Raw genomic sequence first — 6,248 nt, forward strand, 5'->3', positions numbered from 1 at the left:
TTACAACTGTTAAAACCGTTACCTGGCCCGTTACAGCCGTTACAACCGTTACCTGGCCCATTACAACCGTTACAACCGTTAAAACCGTTACCTGGCCTGTTACAGCCATTACAGCCGTTACAACCGTTACCTTGCCCATTACAACCGTTAAAACTGTTACTCGGCCAGTTACAGCTGTTACAACCGTTAAAACTGTTACCCGGCTGGTTACAGCCATTGCAACCGTTAAAACCGTTACCTGGCCCGTTACAACCGTTAAAACCGTTACCCGGCCTGTTACAGCTGTTACAGCTGTTAAAACTGTTACCCGGCCGGTTACAGCCGTTAGAACTGTTAAAACCGTTGCAACCATTAGGGCCCGGTACCCCTCTTTGCCCCTGGCCTGTTCCGTGGGGTCCCCCCCTCAGTGACCGTGTGGCCGTCAGGGCCGCTTCCCTGGGGGTGTGCAGGCCTGCACCCCGTGGAAGCACAAAGGTTTAATAATTCCAGTTAAAAATGCAAGGTTCCGTTCTTGTTAATGTAAAATAAAAGGGTTTAAATGGATCGCTGCTGTTGCACAAAGTGGTGTGGCTGTGGAAATGAAATAGCGATGTGGCGAGGTGGCTTTTTAAAAAGCACGGCTGTGTAGTGCCGGCTATCACCTTGTGAGGAGCAGAGGGGACAGGGCTAGGGTGATAAACCTACTGCAGAAACTAGCCTGAGTGAAGGGGGAACAGACAAAGGCTCACAAAGTTCTCTCAGTTCAGCTCTCGCTAGCAAACTATAGGAAACACAGCTTATATTAGAGCCACTAAAACGGCCTTCATATCCAGGTCTTGGTGCCACCACGAGTGGATTTTGCTTGGCCCTGGCCAGCGTCCAGACCGTTCTTGTGACTTCTGGAAGAGCCTGTACTTCTCCAGGGTTCTTAAATATCTGTGGGGACAACTCATCTGGCAGAGCAGGAGCTGGAGAACTGCTCCCTGCCGTGACCTCGGTAACATTACTCAGCAGCCCTCTGCAAAAGTTGAGTACTGCTTGCTTATACCATTTAAAGAAAAAAAATATGTTCTCACCAGAGTAGTTTATATCACAAACAAAGTAACTTGGACTAGCAGCAGCGCTTTTTGCCGGTGCTAGAGTCTAAGAGCTGCTGCTTTCTATTCAAGGCATCAAAATATTGCCTGTTTATCCTTTTTTTTCTTCTTGTGTCCCATTCCAAGCAACACTGCTATGTGAGCAATGAAAGATCTGGCCAAAGGCAGCTAAGATTTACCCTGTACAACAGCTTTGTTCCAAAGCAGAAAACCAACTCAGTCTCTCAAAACGGTCCTGTTCAGCACTGCACTCGCCCCGGGGCGCTTGATCTTCTGGAAACCTTTTCCCTGCCTGATAAATGATGAATGATTTTACCTACTACAAAGGATTTTGCATTGTTTAAGGTCTGACTCATTGTGCAGCCTGTGCAGCTGGGAAACTGGAAGCTGAGTGCTGCACCCTAGCAGGGGCTGAACAGCCTGAAGTGACAGTAACCACGCTGCACTCGTCATGTTGGATTTGCTCTGATTCACCGCTTTATCAAACGTCCCTGAGATACAATCTCAATAAACTGCCAACCACCAGAAGGACATTTTTGGCTCTTTTGGTAAAACAACTTTCCTCTACCTGAAATGCATCACCAGACATTCCAGTCGTCTTGTAGAGTTGCACTTGAAATTGGATTCATTTTTTTTTGGCCTTGAGCACTTGATGCCAACACAAATCAAATTTTCTTATTTTCTGATGAAGTTTTTTTCTAAAAGCTGCATAAACGGTGGCACCAACTTAAGAGAGATGGTTGAGCGTTGTGACTTCACAAAGTGGATGGCCTGGCATGGGTAGGGGGAACTCTTTGTGATAGCAGTGAATACAAATCACACCAATGCGTAATTTATCCTGATGGTATCCATTTGAAAAATGTCCTTTATGATGAGTCTGCAAGTTGATAATACCAATGGAGAACCAACTTCATTTGTATACAGAGAACAAGGCTAATTCAGGAGAACAGCCTCACGCTTATGCTCCTGTGTGAGGCTTAGCCTTTTGCTGTTGTCCCCCAGTTCCCTCGCCAGTACCCAAACAATCCGTATCAACCTCAAAACTACCAGATACTGGCACTCCTGCTTTTCTAAATGCCAGTCCTCTCCATCCTCTTGGGGAACGAACGCTACAGATCTCCCAGCTGCTCTGTTTCCCATCAGGCAATCCTGCCTGTATTTCCAAGTAATAATTAACCAATGAACTCTCCAAAACCTGTCCATTTCAATCACAGTGTCTTCTCCGCTACTAGAAAACCACACAAGTATACTTAAAGGAGGGCTGTTATTCGTTTGAAGGGACAGAAAGCTATTAACCACCTCCAATTCCTGTTAGTCTTTTCATAGATTATTTCCCTAGCTAGGGCCACTGTCAGAAAATCCATTAGCATATAAGAAGGGCATCTGTTAAGCTTTCATCCTCAGTGTCAAAAATGCACCAAATTAAACTCATTTGAGGAAATCATGAGTGAGCTAGTTGCTTTTTTAGACTGAAAAATTCTCTTTTAACAACATTGCAAAGTTAGTATTTATTTTTGGCCTCTTGGCTGAAGAAATGACCTCCCTTTAGACTCCACAAATATAAATAGAATTGACACTTTAATGATCAGTTTTCACAGGCAAGAATAATCCAGTATCTCAGGCATTAATATTGTTCCAAATCTGGATGCAAAGGACGGTTTTACATCTTCTGTGATTCAAAATTAAAGCGTCCCTGTCACATCTAAGATCTTAGGGAGGGTGCCTGAAAATAAGAAGCATCTGATGGGAATTACTGAAGTGTTATCTCTCTGAAATGCCATAAGGTGGCAGTGAATTAGAAAATTGGTGCTATTTCTGGGTAGAACAAAGCTTTTAAAAGCTCAGTAGCGGTGGTGAGGAGGCTTTATTTTTTTGTTTGTTTGTCTGGGGGCTCGCATTTGTCTGCTTACATTTCAGGTATCACCCTGAACGTCAAATCCAATCGTCTTAATACGCTGAATAGGTCTGCTCCAATGTGCACGAGCAGTAAGTAGACATGCTCCTGCACAGGGAACTCCTGGTTTTCTTTCTCCTTTGCTTCCTCTCTGGGTAATCAACAGGAAGATTTTCTGTTGCCTTTTTGTTTGCTTACCTTGCAGCTATTACTGGGTCATTCCAACATAAGCCATGGTAAAGGGGGCAGGAGGGTAGTGTATTATGCCTCAGTTAGGCTGATAAGGATGATCGTGCAAGGCTGCTGTGAACTTTGATACACTAGTGCATCAAACTAAGATTAATGGATCTACCAGTTTTGCATCTAATTCCTTAATATTGCCAAGGGAATTATCCAAGAAACAACACAGCGAGGTACTGTAATGGCTTGTCTCGTGGATAATTGGCATGGGCAGACTCAATGGCTGTGGTTGAACTTTAACTTTTCCTTTTTTTTTTTCCAGTGGAAAATCAGAGATTGTAACAGTAACAAATTTACTGACTGCTCAGGCGTTAATGATTAGACAATAAATCCTGAAAAGTGGTTTTGATTTTTGTCCCAGAACAAAATCCACACAAATCTTTGTTTAGAATGCACCAATTGCGTTTATTTTTCTGAGCAGGACAGAAGTTTTTAATCCTGAGAACCCAGGCATTTTGCAACGATTTCCTGTCACAAAACATGTCATCACCGACAATTGCTTCAGAGAACAGCTGATGTTTTGCTGATCTGGATGTGCGTGGGCGCACCTAGGCCTTGCAGGACGCCGGGTAGGTTCGCCAGAACCGTCAGAGCCAGGTGGTCTGAGCAGTTTAATGTAAAGGGAGCTACGAACGACTTCCGCTTCCCAATTTTGCAGTGCATCAGAAGAAGCCAAGACACCCGGTGCAGGTTCATGGGGACATTGCGACACACAGAAAACATCAGTGACACACTCAGCAGGCAATGCACCCTTCTATGGAAGTCCTCCCCAATGACGGTCTGGAGAGGTTTATGGTGGCTCCTGCCCACTGGCTCTTGAGAGAAACATCGTGTTTCACACCGCGCCGGGAGAACATGTTACTAAGTTTGACAGCTTCCCTTGCTCCAGCATTTGTCGGACCACACCTCATTCATAAATAACCCTGGAAAAACAGCGCCCAGAGCCAGAGAAGCTGTGTCAGTCTAGTGGTCCTTTGACAAGCCTTCCAGATATTTGTGCTCCCGATAGCAAAAACGATGCCCGTTTCTGCAGGAGTTTGAAAAGGTTTAAATCTATAAAATTCTTGGGCTCTTCTGTGTGTATCATCTATCTCCCTCACATCAGATTCACTCGAGCAGACCAAGACAGACATCTATCTGCTTTCTATTGTACTTCCCAGTGCTCCCAGAAGGCCTGTCTGTTTCTGCAAAGGGGATACCAAGGAGCAGACGGGTCACTCTCTCAGCAAGAAATTAAAACAATCCCAATGGGGTTGTGTTAACAATGGTCCCCAGAGCTTACTGGGGCTCTCTATACTACAATATTAGAGGAAGGGCCCAAGTGTCTCCCATGCTCACTATTTTCACACCTCCCCAGTTGACTTCCAACCTGTCTGTCCAAATAAAAAGAGTTAAAGCCAGCCTGATCCCAGAGGCCATCAGTTCCTTCAAGAAAATCTTGCAGGTCTAGAAAGCCTTGGCTTGAGACACGGGGAGCCAGGCCCAACAGCCAACAAAGGAGATTTTTCTCCACTTCCCCCTTCAAACAGCGGGGGGATGTTGCACCAATGTAATGAGACTTGCTGTGCCTTCTCACAAACACAGGAAGGGGATTCACTCATCCCTGCTGAAAGAGTTTTCAGAAATTAAGCACTGCTTACAGTGCAAGGTGCCAACAGAAGGAGAAAGGGCCTTCGGGAATAGATGTCTGCATCGTGAAAGAAGCAAAGAAAGTCATCCTGCGCTTGGCACAGCCTGCCTGGGATGCTGGACTCGCTGCAAGGACTCCCTGCAGGCTGAGATTACCATCCATGGCTGCAATGAAATGCTCATCCAGCCCTTGCTGTAGCATCTGCTCTTACTCTAGCTGAAAATAACTGCATGGGCATGGGTCTCCCTGGGGGAGAAAGGAGAAGATAGCTCTTGGTGGGTTACAGCCACACTTGATATCCACGAGGCAGACTGTGGGAAGCGTGATGCACTCGTGTCTGCAGAGGGACGATTGCTTTGCAGTATGCTTTGAGCATAGCAATATTCAACATCTAGCAAAATGTGTGAGTAGGGCTATGAGAACTTGGTCATACATCAGCCACAGCAGTGAACCTGCAGTGTTCTTACCTGGGGTCTGGGGTCTTTAGTTCGCAGCCCGGAATTAACGGTGGTGATTCTCCTCAATTTTGTCCTATTTTAAGAGGTGACGGAATGGAAAGTAAGCGGAACCCGTGAGACAACGCGTAGATAATTACGAAGTGGCCAGAAGTGTAACAGTATTTTCATTTTGCTCATTGAGTTTTTGCCAAGCAATCTAATTAATTTAATGATCCCTGTCCCTGGCTGCTCGCTAATCACCATCACACACTATTTCCTTCATATTTGGCTTGCGAACGGTTACTAATTGTTGCTGCATCTTGCGTTGTACATCTGGTGATGACAGCTGCCATGGCCCTGAGATGGAGAGACAGCTGTTTTTAAAAGACTTCCCTCACAGATCTCTAAAACATCTGGAAAAGTGTGGCATTGAAACTGAGTTACTGAATATGAAGACTTACCAGATATGTGCACAGGCTAAAGGGAAGGGGTCTGCAAACACAAAGCTTAAAAGTAGGCCCTGCAATCGGGATGGAAGAGACTCACTACTGGGTCTTTAAAACTTGAGTCCTGGATGTTTGCCATAAAAAATGCCTATTTCCCCTAATTCCCTGTTGACCGCTTGGCATGGCAAAATCTTTTACACTCTGCACAGCAGAGCACACCTCCTAATTTGATCAAACTAACAACTCATATTACTTTTGCTTCAGCGTGTTAGACGTAATTAAAAAACCTTTCTACGAGAAAGGGTTCAGGATCAGCCAGCAAGATCTAGCTGGCTGCAGACAAGAAACCAGTAGCACAAAAGCACCAAAAAGCCTTAGAAATCCATGGAAACAATTGCAATACTTAAAAAAAAATATAATAATAATAAAAAAAAAAAATCAGAATCTCATTTCCTCCTGAACATTTTGTGACTGTGATTGTTACAAGCAACCTATTTTTTTTCCCCCCCGTGTTTGTTTAGTGTA

Source organism: Cygnus olor, chromosome 1, assembly GCF_009769625.2.
Source record: "Cygnus olor isolate bCygOlo1 chromosome 1, bCygOlo1.pri.v2, whole genome shotgun sequence".
In the NCBI taxonomy this organism is placed as follows: Eukaryota; Metazoa; Chordata; class Aves; order Anseriformes; family Anatidae; genus Cygnus; species Cygnus olor.